General features: G+C 40.1%; 1 pseudogene; it reads left to right on the top strand.

Moving 5' to 3' along the window:
* The first annotated feature begins 13,952 nt into the window (after positions 1 to 13,952).
* On the top strand, positions 13,953 to 15,694 carry LOC136153284 (E3 ubiquitin-protein ligase RNF168 pseudogene; annotated as a pseudogene).
* The last annotated feature ends 672 nt before the right edge of the window (positions 15,695 to 16,366 follow it).

The following is a 16,366-nucleotide window of genomic DNA, read 5'->3' as shown; positions in this document are numbered from 1 at the left end:
AAAAGCCCAGGACCAGATGGCTTCACAGGAGAATTGTATCAAACATTTAGAGAAGAGCTATGCCTATCCTTCTAAAAGTCTTTCAAAAAATTGCAGAGTAAGGAATGCTTCCAAACTAATTCTATGAGGCCACCATCACGCTGATACCAAAACCAGACAAAGATAACACACAAAAAAAGAAAACTACAGGCCAATATCACTGAAGAAAATAGATGCAAAAATCCTCAACAAAATTTTAGGCAACAGAATTTAGCAACACATCAAAAAGCTCATGAATCACGATCAAGTTCAGTTTAATCCAGGGATGCAAGGATTCTTCAATATAAGTAAATCAATCAATGTGATACACCATATTAACAAATTGAAAGGTAAAAACCATATTATCATCTCAATAGATGCAGAAAAAGCCTTTGACAGAATTCAGCACCCATTTATGATTAAAACTCTTCAAAAAATCAGCAGTAGAAAGAACCTACCTCAACATAGTAAAGGCCATATATGATAAGCCTACAGCAAATATTATTCTCAATGGTGAAAAAGAGAAGGCATTCCCCATAAGATCAGGAACAAGACAAGGGTGTCTACTTTCACCACTATTACTCAATATAGTTCTGGAAGTCCAAGCTACAGCAATAAGAGAAGAAAAAGAAATAAAAGGAATCCAGATCGGAAAAGAAGAAGTAAAGCTCTCACTGTTTGAAGATGACATGATACCGTACATAGAAAACCCTAATGACAGTATCAGAAATTTACTAGAGCTACTCAGTGAATTTAGCAAAGTTGCAGGATACAAAATCAATACATAGAAATCACTTGCATTTCTATACACTAACAAAGAAAAATCAGAAAGAGAAGTTAAGGAATCAAATCCATTCACCATTGCAACAGAAAGAATTAAATATCTAGGAATAAACTTACCTAAGAAGACAAAAGAATTGTACACAGAAAATTATAAGACACTAATGAAAAAAATCAAAGATGATATAAACAGATGGAGAGGTATTCCATGTTCCTGGGTTGAAAGAAGCAATATTGTGAAAGTGACTATACTACCAAATACAATATATGCAATCCCTAACAAATTACCAATGACAATTTTCACAGAACTAGAACAAAGTATTTCACAATTCATATGGAAACACAAAAGACCCCAAATAGCCAAAGCAGTCTTGAAAAAGAAGAATGGAACTGGAGGAATCAAGCTTCCTGACTTCAGGTTATACTACAAAGCTACAGTCATCTAGACAGTATGGTACTGGCACAAAAACAGAAATAAAGACCAATGGAACAAGATAAAAAGCCCAGAACTAAACCCATGCACCTATGGGTGCCTTATTTTGACACAGGAGGCAAGCATATACAATGGGACAAAGACAGCCTCTTCAATAAGTGGTGCTGGGAAAACTGGACAGCTACATGTCAGTTCAGTTCAATCGTTCAGTTGTGTCTCTTTGCGACCCCATGAACCACACCATGCCAGGCCTCCCTGTCCATCACCAACTTCCGGAGTCCACCGAAACCCATGTCCATTGTCGGTGATGCCATCCAAACATCTCATCCTCTGTCGTCCCCTTCTCTTCCTGCCTTCAATCTTTCCCAGCATCGGGGTCTTTTCAAATGAGTCAGCTCTTCACATCAGGTGGCCAAAGTATTGGAGTTTCAGCTTCAACATCAGTATTTCCAATGAACACCCAGGACTGATCTCCTTTAGGATAAACTGGTTGGATCTCCTTACAGTCCAGGGGATTCTGAAGAGTCTTTTCTCCAACACCACAGTTCAAAAGCATCAATTCTTTGGCGCTCAGCTTTCTTTATAGTCCAACTCTCACATCCATACATGACCACTGGAAAAACCACAGCCTTGACTAGACGGACCTTTGTTGACAAAGTAATGTCTCTGCTTTTTAATATGCTGTCTAGGTTAGTCATAACTTTCCTTCCAAGGAGTAAGCGTCTTTTAATTTCATGGCTGCAGTCACCATCTGCAGTGATTTTGGAGCCCAAATAAATAGTCAACCACTGGGTAAAAGAATGAAATTAGAACACTTCCTAACACCATACACAAAGATAAACTCAAAATGGATCAAAGACCTAAATGTAAGACCAGAAACTATAAAACTCTTAAGAGGAAAACATAGGCAGAACACTCGATGGCATAAATCAAAGCAAGATCCTCTGTGACGCACTTCCTAGAGTAATGGAAATAAAAACAAAAGTAAACAAGTGGGACCTGATTAAACTTAAAAGCTTTGGCACAGCAAAAGAAACTATAAGCAAGGTGAAAAGGCAACCATCAGAATGGGAGAAACTAGTAGCAAATGAAAAAAACTGACAAAGGATTAATATCCACAATATACAAGCATCTCATACAACTCAATGCCAGAAAAACAAACTGCCCAAACTCGTCAAAAAGTGGGGAAAAGACCTGAACAGACATTTCTCCAAAGAAGACATGTGGATGGCTAACAAACACATGAAAAAAAAAAAAATGCTCAACATCGCTCATTATTAGAGAAATGCAAATCAAAACTACAATGAGATATCACCTCACACCAGTCAGAATGTCACTCATCAAAAAGTCTACAAACAATAAATGCTGGAAAGTGTGTAGAGAAAAGGAAAGACTCTTGCACTGTTGGTGTGAATGTAAATTGATACAGCGACTATGGAGGACAATATGGAGAATCCTTAAAAATCTCGGGTTAAAACCACTATATGACCCAACAATCCCACTCCTAGGCATATACCCTGAGGAAACCAAAATTGAAAGAGACACATGTATCCCATTGTTCATTACAGCACTATTTACAATAGCTAGAACATGGAAGGAACCTAGATGTTCATCGATAGATGAAAGGATAAAGAAGTTGTGGTATATATGCACAATGGAATATTACTCAGCCATGAAAAGGAACACATTTGAGTCAATTCTAATGAGGTGGATGAACCTAGAACCTATCATACAAAGTGAAGTGAGTCAGAAACAGAAAGATAAATATTGTATTCTATCACATATATACAGAATCTAGAAAAATGGTACTGAAGACTACTTACCAGGCAACAATGGAGAAAAAGACATAGAGAATAGACTTATGGACATGGGGAGAGGAGAAGAGAGGGTGAGATGTGTGGAAAGAGTAACTTGGAAACTTACATTACCATATGTAAAATAGATAGCCAATGGGAATTTGTCGTATGGCTCAGGAAACTCGAACAGGGGCTCTGTATCAACCTAGAGGGATGGGAGGGATGGGAGATGGGAGGGAGGCTCAAAAGGGAGGGGATATATGTATACCTATGGCTGATTCATGTTGAGGCTTGACAGAAAACAGCAAAATTCTATAAAGCAATTATCCTTCAATAAAAAAATAAATTAATTAAAAAGACTAACAAAAAAAAAAGGAAGATGGCATCCTAACAGGAAGTCTTTTCCCCGAGGGCATTGAGGAGGGCTAGAGGAGACTAAACTTCCTGTAATTACTGCCCTCTGAGATCGCTACCAGCCTAACATCCAGGGGACTCTTTCCAACAGTATCACCCCTGCAGAGGAGGCCAACTAGAATCAGGAGGCTTAGGAGATCTTGATACTTGCAGCTACAAACACACAGAACTCTCTGTGCCAGACTCTGCACCAGCTACATTACACCGTGTTACTTCATTCTGCAGACCCAGAGAACTGTGAGGGTCAGCAGTAGGAAATGCTCAGTACTTGGTAGGTTGCATCTGTTCTTTCCTGTTTTCACCACAAGGAGATTCTGATATCAGAGTCATCAACTTTCCAAGGTTACTGAGGCTTTCAGACGTACTGCCCTTGTCTAGGTTCATTCAGATGCTACTAAGAGAAACACAGTGGAATTGAACTCCATGGAATTGAATATGACTTTTCCAAGCATAGCTTTACTAAATACTTGGTGCGATGTAGGGGATTTTCTGAAGTTTATGCAAAGTACCTGACTATTCTAAAAGTAATCAAATGTCTACGATTAACTTTAACCCACTCCAGAAAGATCATACCAAAACAACAGCAACAAAAACCTTGAAAATATAAAGGAAATACCAAACAGAGTTTGGTGGGTTACTGCAGTGACAGTAGGAAAAAAAAAAAAAGGTTGACTTTCCTTTAAAAAAAATAGCTGTCTACATTGACTGTCATAGCTGTCAAGTATCCCCTAGTGCAGGGCTCCCCAACTCCTATTGGGAACCGATCTGCACAGCAGAGAGTGAGCTGAGGAAGGAGTGAGCAAGGGAAGCTTCATCTGCTGCTCCCCACAGCTCCCCATCGCTGGCTTTACTCTCAGAAACACTCCCTTCCTTAGAACCAGAACTGAAGTTCTGAAAGTCTCAAATCAGAGGTTTTCTGAAGATTGAAGTAGGGAGAAGCCTGGGCTCTACTTCATGAGCCAGAATCTTCTGGACATTTTTTTTTCATTTATTTTTATTAGTTGGAGGCTAATTACTTCACAACATTGCAGTGGGTTTTGTCTTTTAAGATCTTCTTTCCTTTCCAGTTCTCTGGGACCTGAGAGACGTCCAATGCCTGGGAGAGGTGAGGAAAGACTTCATATGAGTGTGTGAACATCTGAGGTGAGGGAAATGTAAGATGCAAATGCATAAGAATACACAGATACATTGTCAAGTCAAAAGTTGAAATTTTTGACTTTTTATGAAACAACATCTTGTGAACATTTTTATAACATGGTAAATATATAGGGACTTTTTGTCAATTGCTTGTTATTTTCAAGTGTTCCTCTGAATAAATTAGCCTAATCACAAGATTGCAAACATTAAAAATGTATACTTAGAAAATAAAACTATTCCTAACCTTCCATCTACATGATCACCTTATCATGACTCACACATACATGAGATGTCCAATGTAAAAAGATTAGGGCATATTTTCCAGATGTTTTTCTCTTTGGGTAATGCATATACCTATGTTAAAGCATTTGTGTAGGTATGTAGTTCTAGATATAATGTTGTTTATAATTTTCAATTACAGGGACATCCCTGATGGTCCAGTGCTTAAGACTCTGCACCCATGATACAGGGGACACTGGTTTGATCCCTGGTTGGGTAACTTAGATCACACATGCAGCAAGGTACAAAAGTAAATAAATAAAATAAAAATGTAAGTTATATAAGTAAATATACACAAATTATTTTTTCATTTATTATGACATCTTCAGGTTTTCCCTTCTTCAGTTAATAGTTTGGCATCTTTCCAGATGATTACTGAAGAAGCATTTTGGTTTTTAGATGAATTGAATTGCTTGTGATTATTTTTTGTCTTTTCTCTATTGGTTATCAGAAATCCTGTTTGTTCTTGCATATGAGCAGAAAATCTGTAATTCTGCTTGAAATGATGTCTCCGAATTTTTCAATCTTTTAAGTTTTTTTCTTTTGACAGTAAAGGAATTCTTTTAATTTTCATGGATTTTTTCCAATATAAAAATAGCACATCTATGATTGAAAAGGGCATCCCAGGTAGCACAAGTGGTAAAGAACCTGCCTGCCTGTACAGGAGACATAAGACACAGGTTCGACCCCTTGCTTGGAAAGATCCCTTGGAGGAGGGCATGGAAACCCACTCCAGTACTCTTGTGTGGAGAATTCCATGGACAGTGGAGCCTGGCAGTGTTGCAAAAAGTTGGACATGACTGAAGCAACTTAGCATGTATGACTGAAAAAGTGAGTAGTGCATAGGGTGACATCAAATACTAGTCTACTGAGAATTCTAGATTCAAAGACTTGAACACCTCAGGGCAAAATGGAAAAGAGCTTTAGACCAAAATCTGCATTGTTGAATAATGGGAAATTATTTAAATATGTGTTTGTTTATAGAAGATACTATGTAAAGTGCATCTGGCCTAATATACCTCCATAAAGGATCATTTCCTTCCCGCCATTGAGTCTAACTTCCTCTGCTTCAACCTGAGACCCACACAAATCCCTCAGGACCTTTCAATTCCTGGGGCCTTATATCCAAGGAGTGGATTTCACCTACATCATCTTCAAGACCAAGACATGGGGGAGAGTGTTGTCAGAGGACACTATCAACATGGCATTGACACCAGGACAACCAAAACTAGATATGTGAAACAAGAAAAGCTTAGAGCTCTGTTACAAAGTTAATTAGAGCAATTGAAGGGGAGCTAGAAAAAAAGCCCAAGTCTTTTGCAAAGCAAAATGTCACATATAAAGGAAATCAAATTATTGGCAAAATATTTAGAACATATTTTAGATCAAAGGTTTATTATTATATAATATAAATAAATCTGATCAGTAAAGAAGGTCATTTAAAGTCTCTTAAAAATTTTGAATGAGAACTATGATTCACAAACATAAAATCAAACAAATACAGAAACAATTATATATGCAAGTATATATACGTGTGCAATGCTGGGAAAGATTGAAGGCAGGAAGAGAAGGGGATAACAGAGGATGAGATGGCTGGATGGCATCACCAACGTGATGGTCATGAGTTTGAGCAAGCTCTGGGAGTTGGTGATGGACAGGGAAGCCTGGCATATTGCAGTCCATGTGGTCGCAAAGAGTCGGGCAGGACTGAGTGACTGCACTGAACTGATATGTGTGTACATATACTTACACATGCATATATACATAAACATGCATATATGCAAATAGAACATAGTATTTATGCATACTGTGAGCAAAATTTGGAAGAAAAGTTGTTCATGGACACTTACTTATTGTACACAGAGAAATATATCTGTGGAACATAAACTAACTTATCAAGAATATACTTCTTGTTATGGAAAAAGACTGACTGAAAAAACATAAAACTTATTTTCTCTATCACATACACATCCCTGCACCTCATTAGTTTTGAAAAGAAAAATATTAATTTGAAATCAGAAAATTAAATAATGTAAATTTTATAACATTGCAGTATATACTTAGTTGTGAATTTCATTGCAAAAAATAATATATGTGACTTAACTGTATTTGGGACCTATTTTAATGGCCCACAATGCCACACATCATGTTCCTACTCATTGGCTGGTTCCAGCCTGGAACCCACTCCTTCTGAATCTAAACTTTACTCTTCCTACCAATTCACTCAGCTTTGCCTCAGTTATAGATACAAGTATATGTTGGAAATATTGTGAGTTGGTTGCACACCACTGCAAGAAAGCCCATATTGCAATAAAGTGAACAACAATTTTTTTGGTTCTCCATGTCATGTAAAATTTATGTTTATACTGTACTGTAGACTATTAAGTGTACAATAGCATTGTCTAAAAATTGAAGTATATATCTTAATTAAAAATACTTGATTGGTGAAACTTGCTAACGAATATCGGAAACTTCAGTGAACCATAATCTTTTGGCTTGTGGAAGGTCAGAAGGGATGGCTGCTGACTGATTAGGGTGATGGTCGTTAAAGGTTGGGGTGGCTGTGGTAATTTATTTAAATGAAACAACAATAAAGTTTGCTGTATCAATTGACACTGCTTTTTCAGAAACGATTTCTCTATAGTGTGCAATATTGTTTGATAGCATTTTACCCACTGCAGAATTTCTTTCAAATTGGAGTCTATCCTCTCAAAGCCTGCCACTGTTTCATCAACTAAGTTTATGTAATATTCTAAATCCTTTGTTGACAGTTCAACAGTCTTTACAGCATCTCCACCAAGGGTAGCTTCCTTTCAAGAAACCACTTTCTTCACTCTCGTAAGAAACAGATCCTCAGGGTTAAAGTTTTATCATGAGATTGCAAAAAACTCATTCACATATTCAGGCCCCTTTCCTGTTTCTAGTTCTCTTGCTATTTTCTTTTTTTTCTTTTTTTTTTTTTTAAATATTATTTTATTAGTTGGAGGCCAATCACTTCACAACATTTCAGTGGGTTTTGTCTTGCTATTTTCTTAAACCATAAAGCTCCCAGGTGATATATGCAAGACAGCAAAAGAGACACAGATGTAAAGAACTGACTTTTGGACTCTGTAGGAGAAGGCGAGGGTGGGATGATTTGAGAGATAGCACTGAAACATGTACATTACCATATGTGAAGTAGATTGCCAGTCCAGGTTTGATGCATGAGACAGGGCACTCAGGGCCAATGCACTGGGAGGACCCTGAGGGATGGGATGGGGAGGGAGGTGGGTGGGAGGTTCAGGATGGGGGACACATGTACACCCATGGCTGATTCATGTCAATGTATGGCAAAATCACTACAGTATTATAAAGTAATTAGCCTCCAATTAAAATAAATGAATTAATTTACACAAAAATATAAAACTCCCAGGTGAAAATATAAGAAAAACTCCTTGGCATTGGCCATGGCAATAATTTTTGGATATATTATAAAAGCACAAGTAACAAAAGCAGAAATCAATAAGTGGGAACACAAAAAGAAACATCTTGCACAACAAAAGAAACAGTCAACAAAATAAAAAGGCAACCTACGGAATTGAAGAAAATCCTTGTAAATTGTATATATAAGGAAATTATACAATTCAATATAGAAAAAATCTGATTAAAAATGGGCAAATGACCTAAAGAGACATTTTCCCAAAGATTATATACAAACAGTCAACATGCATATATAAAGGAGCTCAATATATTTACAATTGCATAAAGAATAAAATATATAGAAACAGATTTAACAAATGAGGTGAAACACCTCTACAGGGCAAACAGTAAGACACTGGTGAAAGAAAATGAAAAAGACACAAATAAATAGAAAGATATTCCATCTTATGGATTGAAAATCTTAATGACTGTAATTCCAAAGCAATCTACAGATTCAAATCAACCTATAACAAAATGACATTTTTCATAGAACCACATCAAATAATTCTAAAATTCACAGGGAACAACAAAAGAATCTGAGTAGACAAAACAGTTTTGATGCTCTCTGGAGTCATCAGAGACAACTGAAAGAGGAGCTGGGCCTGGGAAAGTGGGCAAGACTTAAGAGGGGGTGGATGGAAGGGAGGAGGTGAGGAGACCATTCTGATTGGAGTGAAGAGTGGGGGCTCGCAGGGGAGCAGATAAGGCTCAGAGGTAACTGGTGGGACACTCCAGGGAACTGAGGCCATCTGAGTATAGGACTGATTGGGGAAGGATCATATTTGCCTCCATGGACACTACACAGCCCCTTTATACACTGAAATGGCACAACAATGGTAAGGAGTAATGTGCCCCGCATGTCTGTCACTGGTCCACGGGGCAGAGAAGGATCAGGTCCACTGACAGTAGGGAAGCTGTACTGATACTCAGTTCCTCGAACCTCATTTAAAGTAGGAAGCAGACATAAAAGGGAAGGATTCATGATTAAGAGATCCCCCACACCATCTGGAAATCATACACCGACTTTAGTTTCTCTCTGACCCCAGACCCCATGGACTCCATCTGTCAGTGAGGTCCTACTGGCCTCCTGGAGTCACATTTCTAACCAGAACACTCTGTCCACCTGTTAGCTCTCCCCACACTCTGGTTTGTTCCATCTCTGCATCATCACTGACATCACTCAGGCTTTTCTCCTCTTTTGTTGTTTCAACACCTTTCATCAGCTCAGTGAAGTGTATCACAACACAGCACTGCTATGACAAGCTAACCCCAAATTTAATATTCACCTACACTCTCATTTACATATTGCTTTTTTGCATTTCCCATTTCTGTAGAGCTAAAATCTGACAGCCACAATCTGGCTGAAAAAGGCAGTGACTGCAAGGAATGTATTTTCCTGTGTCCAGACTAAACGCAAAACTTTTGTTCACTTTGTGGATGCCTCAGTTTTTAATGTGATCTAGTTTTGTATTACTAGTGTTGGGCATGTGTATACATTATGTTAGGTTGCCCAAAGAAGGTGTTCACTATACAAAAAGAAAAAAAGAAAAGATCTTAATGACCAGGATAACAACAATAATGTAGTCCCTCACCTAGAGCCAGACATCTTGAAGTGTGAAGTCAAGTGGACCTTAAGAAGCATTACTATAAACAAAGCATGTGGAGGTGATGGAATTTCAGCTGAGCTATTTAATATCATAAAAGATGATGCCATTAAAGTGCTGCCCTCAATATGCCATCAAATTTGGAAAACTTAACCATGGCCACAGGACTGGACAAGGTCAGTTTTCATTCCAATCCCAAAGAAAGGCAATGCCAAAGAATATTCAAACTACTGTACAATTGCACTCATTCCACATGCTAGCAAGGGAATGCTCAAAATCCTTCAAGCTGGGCTTCAACAGTATGAGAACCAAGAACTTCCAGATGTACAAGCTGCTTTGGCAAAGGAACCAGAGATCAAATTATAAACATAAGTTGGATCATAGAAAAAACAAGGGGATTCCAGAAAGACACCTACTTTTGCCTCATTTAATGCGCTAAAGCCTTTGACTGTGTGGATCACAACAACTCTGTGGAAAATTTTTAAAGAGATAGGAATACCAGACCACCTTACTTGCCACTTGGGAAACCCATATGCAGATCAAGAAATGACAGTTAGAATCAGACATGGAACATTGAACCGGTTTCAAATTGGGAAAGGAGAACATCAAGACTGTCTGTTGTCACCCTGCTTATTTAACTTATCTGCAGAGTACATCATGTGAAATGCTGGGCTGGATGGATTACAAACTGGAATTAGATTGCTGGGAGAAATATCAATAACCTCAGATATGCAGATGATACCACTCCAATGGCAGAAAGCAAAGAAAAACTAAAGAGCCTCTTGATGAAGGTGAAAGAGGAGAGTGAAAAAACTGGCTTAGAACTCAAAATTCAAAAAAATGAATAGCATCTGATCCTGCCACATTATAACAAATAGATGGGGAAAAAATGGAAACAGTGATAGATTTTATAGTCTTGGGCTCCAAAAAAATGGTGAGTGCAGCCTTGAAATTAAAAGACATTTACTCCTTGAAAGAAAAGCTATGACAAACCTATATAGCATATTAAAAAGCAGAGACATCACTTTGCCAACAAAGGTCCATATAGTTAATGCTGTGGTTTTTCCAGTAGCCATGTAATCATGTGACAGTTGGACCATAAAGAAGACTGAGTGCCAAAGAATTGATGCTTTTGAATTGTGGTGCTGTAGAAGACTCACGAGAGTCCCTTGGACTGCAAGGTGATTGAGCCAGTCAATCCTAAAGGTAATCAAGCCTGAATATTCACTGTAAGGACTGATGCTGAAGCTGAAGCTCCAATATTTTGGTCACAAGATGGGAAGAGCCAACTCTCTGGGACAGACCAAGATACTGGGAAAGATTGAAGGCAGGAGAAGGAGGTGACATAGGATGAGGTGGTTGGGTAGTATCACTGACTCAATGTATATGAGTTTAAACAAACTCCAGGAGATAGTGAAGGACAGGGAAGCCTGGCATGCTGCAGTCCATGGGGTCGGAAAGAATTGGACACGAGCAATGACTGAACAACAACCTCAAGAAAGGTACTTCAAAGGTGATTTCATTTGCCTCTGCTGACTGTTTCTGGGGACTTTGAATGATCCTTGGGCTAATCTTTTCCCCTGAACCCTGTCCTTTGAACACTTTCCCCTCTGGATGCTGTGGGGCTGGGTGATCTCATGGAGACTCTCAACTTTTCCCTTCTCTGTGGTGTTCACTGCTTGTCTAACTGTGTGGTTAAACACGTAAGCTTGCCTTCATTTTAAGAGAGTTTATTTGGATAGGACAGAGTGATGCATGTTGTGAAACTACTTTCAACTCAAGACCTTAGTTAAAATCCTGGGAAGAGGAGATACTTCCTAACTGTTGAATGTAACATTTGTTTAAATACAGATGCCCTTCTCTTACCCATGTGATTTCCCTGAATCTGCTCAACTGCAATGATCCACAACTATTACCTATCTCCTGTGTGAGCATGTATACCTCATCTTTGACCCTTGGGGTCCCCTTTCCTTGGGGTGCTTCCTACATGCTTGATCCTCATGGAAACTGCTGGTAGAGAGTGTGCTGGGCTGAATGTACCCCACATGCAGCATGTGGCCATCCTGGGGTCTGGGGGCCTGAGGGGATGTGTGAACAAATTGGGGCATCAGGTGTTTAGGGGGCTACTGGGGGGTGTGAAGGTGAGGCTAAAACTGGGGGACTGGTGACAGCTTTCCTTGGCAAAGCCATCTTGGCTGGGGGAGACAATCATGGCCTACTGAAGGGTTTGGAGACCCCCATAGTTCCCCCACTAGACAGAGAGCACACTACGCTGACTTGCTGGCCTCAGTTTTGTGGTCTATCCCATCCAGAACCATCCAGGATATTTCAAACCCTCATACACTCCCTTGATCTTTCGCCTCATGGAAGCTTCCAGATATGGGCAGGAGCATTGAAACGAACTTTCAATGAGTGCAAAGGACAGACCCAGAACTTCCTCTGCACCACAAGTCTCGGCAAGGCCCTCTAGTTTGCCCTCCAAGTCCCATTCCATGCAGTAGGTCCTGGCCCAACTCCCACAGGCAGCAGGTGGCCAGGCTGGTGGAGGGAACCAGAGAGTGGGAACAGCAGATGACTACCATGCTGGGAGCTTGAGGATTCCTTATGTAAAGGATTTATTATGGAAGTGCCCAGTAGCATCCTCAGAGTGGACTTTCTCCTGCCACGGAGACAGATATCACCCTTCAGCCCCCAGGAAGCCTCATTGGAGCCAGGGCAGACTGTTGGGGATCTCTGCCCCTGGAGGGGCCACCTAGGGGAAGGGTGGGTTTATTCCCCCAAAGAGATGCCTCCCGAGGCCTGACTTGCCCCCAGTCAAGGCCTTGTGAGACAGGAGTATATTTGGGACCCTCTAGGCCCCGACTAGCACAGTGATGACCCACTCAGGCCTTGGGCAGATACAGCAAGAGGGGACCTGGGGGCACATGGGTCAGCACCCATGACCTCCACTATCTGTGAGAATGGTGTTTGTGTGGCTGGAAGCTTCCATTCCCTGTAGGTATTCGGGCATGATTATTTCTGTGGGTGGGTTGGAGCCCAGGGGTCATCTAAGGAGTGGCTGGGCACTGATTGAGGGTTCCTGAGAGGTGGGTGGTCTAGGACCTGGGGACAGCAGACACAGTGGGCCCAGGAGGAAGCCCCCTGGGAGTGGCGGCTGGGTAAGGAGCTCAGGAGGTGGTAGGGGTGGGGAGGGGACATCCTTCAGAGGGTGAGAGCCCCTAGCACGATGGGGAACCCAGACCCTGGAGTGTGCCAGCTGCCCTATTCTCAAGCCCCTGAGACAAAGATTTCAGAACTCCAGGGCCTTGGGTTGAAATGAGGCTTTCACAGTTTTCTGCAAGGGGCCTTGGTCTTGCTGTTTATCTTCTTGAAATTTAAGATTGAAGAGTCTCAGAAAGTGCTGTTTACTCATTCATTAAAAACAATTAAAAAAAAAAAAAAAGAACTTACTAGCTGTTAGCACACCCCCCATACTCCTGGAAAAAAAAAAAAACAAAAACAAAGAAAAAGCAGAGAATGTTGTAATGTCCCAAGACCTTGCAGGACTTCTAGAGCACTGCCTCCAAGATTAGGCTTTTTAGCCAACCTAAGAGAGGGGAAGGTGGGCTCTATGCCCCAAGAAGTGCAGAAGCATATCCCCAAAGCAAAGTTCAAATGGAAGTCCCTTTGCTGAGGAACCCGGTGTACTGACAGAAGCAGTTCTCTTCATTGAGGGGTGTCACAGAGGCTTATGAGACTCAGCGGCATTGGGTTGGCTGCACCGAGCTAAGGGAGAATCTTCAGCTGGTAGGAAGGGAACTTGGTGCTTGCCTTCTGTCCCTCTCAGAATACATTACCTGGCATCTGCCCTACCACAATGGTGGTTAATGCCTGTGAGCAGCCAAGGTTCATGTGTTTCCTTTCTGGATACTTGTCTTAAACACATATACTGTTTCCCCTGCCCTCAGAACACCTTTTTAAGTCAAGTCGTTTGATGCTCCTAATCCCTGAATTGTGGTATTGATGTTAAATACACCTTATTAGCATATTGAAATGTCTGTACCAAGAGACACCATCCCTTGATTGTTGGAATGCCAGTGCCAGATCTGCATGGAAATCCTCATTGAGCCTGTGGCATTGCCTTGTAACCACACACTCTGTAAAGCACGCTTTGAATCGACTGTCAAAAAGACAAATGTGTGCTCTCCCTTCTGTTGCCACCGGATTGCTTTCTGGACTTGGCACCATATGCAAAGAAATTCTCTTGTCAATATGGAACTGTGGGAGATAATTCATAAACACTATCCAGAGGAATGCAAGCTTAGAGTCTCTAGGCAACAATCAGAGAAAATAGTTGATGACTATTAGCCAGTTACCTATTAAGTTCACCTGGGGAATTAAGAAGAGACTATGAAGAGGAGAGAAGCAAGGTGGAGGCAGAGCAACAAGCCAATCAGGAGAAAGAAAACAAAGCCAGTGAAGAATATATACAGATATTACTGGCAGAGGAGGAAGAAGAGGAAAGGAGACAGACAGAGAAAAGACACACAGAGAGGGAGGTACAACAGAAAAGTGATGAAGTGCTGGCAAGAAGGCTAAACCTTAATATTAGCAATTTCTGTGAGGAAAGTGTCTCGGCTTCCCCCTCAGATTCCAAAAAATCTGATCCTGAAAACAACCAAGTCACAAAAGAAAAAGGAAGAGCAAACAAAAAAAGACTGGTGATATTTAGAAGTATTTGTCACTGAATTCTCAACTTGGGTCAGCATCACAGTTTGAAGCTGTAGAAGAAGACACGAAAACCTCCATGTCTAAGGAAAGTGACTGTAGTCATGTGAAAAACCCTATGTGGCAAGACACAGAAATTGAGGAAGGTATGCCAGCACTTTCTCCACAAATGTGCCTTGAAGTTCAAAAGCAAGGTGCAGAATCTTCAGTGGATTCACCTAGACCTGAGTTATATGCAAGTGGTAGAGAATGGTGCCTTGAAGGAAAAGTCAAAATAAAACAAAGCAGTCATGAAAAAGGGTTATGTGTCATCAGTCAGGAAGAACCTAAAGCTAGAGTTCCCTCTTTTGGAGAAGCTGCAGTTAAGCCTTATGGTGAAACAGAGAATGGATGTACAGTATCAGAGATGACACAGACACTTAAAAATAACCCAGCTGTGGCAGAAAATGAGGAGTCTCACCTACTGACCAATAAAGATATCACCAAAATAGAAAACCAGGAATCTTTGTCTGAAGCAGTCAGCGATCCGTGTTGTTCTACAAAAGAAGAAAAATGTTCCCTAAAGCTTACTCAGACCAAGAGTAAACAAGTCCACTTTACCTCAAAACTGATAGATTTGGAACGTCTACATTTTGAGAGGCATAAACAAGAACAGGACAAGTTATTAGCATTACCTAATAACATCAGAAACTTTATAGCTTCAGAAAAAGGTGGCACAAGAACCAAACCTGACCTCATGAGGCCAACCTAGCAAAAGGGATCCCCAGATGAATATCAGTTACAGGCTGTGTCTTCACCTCCAGGCAAATTACTAAATGAACAAAGGAAAAATGCCAAAGAGAGAAGCTTCAAAAGACAAACTGATCTAAAGCATCCAGGACCTCGGCGAGCCTCAAAAAATGAAAATTGGCAAACTTCAAAGATCCAGTTGAAATGTTAAGATCCAGTTAATGGAAGAAAGACACCAAATTCTAATACAGAGAATTATTCCTAACGCTGCTCATTCCCTACAGCCTAGTAAGTCACAGAAGAGTATTTTTCAGATGTTTCAGAGATATACACAATAATGCTTGGGTAAGAAGAGTGTTTTATATTTTAGTAAAGCAGTACTCTCTATCATAGATTATTTATAAATTTTTCATTCTGCTGTGTGGGGACACTCATTGTCCCTAATTAAAGGGCTGTGTGATTACATGGGAGGAATATACAAATGTGTTTCTGCCAAAATCAGTTGTAAGCAAGAGTCCCATTCTTTTCCTTTTTTAATAACTGTGATGTAGTACGTTTTAGTTGAAAGTCCATATGGATATAAAAATGCCTTTCCCAACTGTCAAGAAAACTTCATTTCCATGCGTGTCCCCCAAATGCATATTTTTTTTTTGCCTTTGAGCACCTTCTTGTCCTGACTAGTAATCTAAGCAACATTATAATAAACCAAGTAGCTATGTAAACCAGGCAGGGTTTAAAGTCTGTTTTCTTGAAACATTTCCATTATATTTACAGAACACTTGAATGTTGTTAAAAGTGTTGTTTGTTTGCTCAGAGTTGTTGATGATAATGAAACAAAAAAGTAATAATAAACAGTATGAAACCTTCAACAACACTAATTTCCATCTCTACTTTCAGTATAACAGCATTTTATTTGACTTCAAGTGGCTTAAGATCAACATGAAGTCAGAAAAATCAGACTTACCTGGAAAAGTAGGACTTAGTATACAGAAAAGAAACTAGACCCTTGA

The sequence above is a fragment of the Muntiacus reevesi genome, chromosome X, assembly GCF_963930625.1.
Source record: "Muntiacus reevesi chromosome X, mMunRee1.1, whole genome shotgun sequence".
Lineage (NCBI taxonomy): Eukaryota > Metazoa > Chordata > Mammalia > Artiodactyla > Cervidae > Muntiacus > Muntiacus reevesi.
This window is presented reverse-complemented; position numbering and strand designations above follow the sequence as displayed.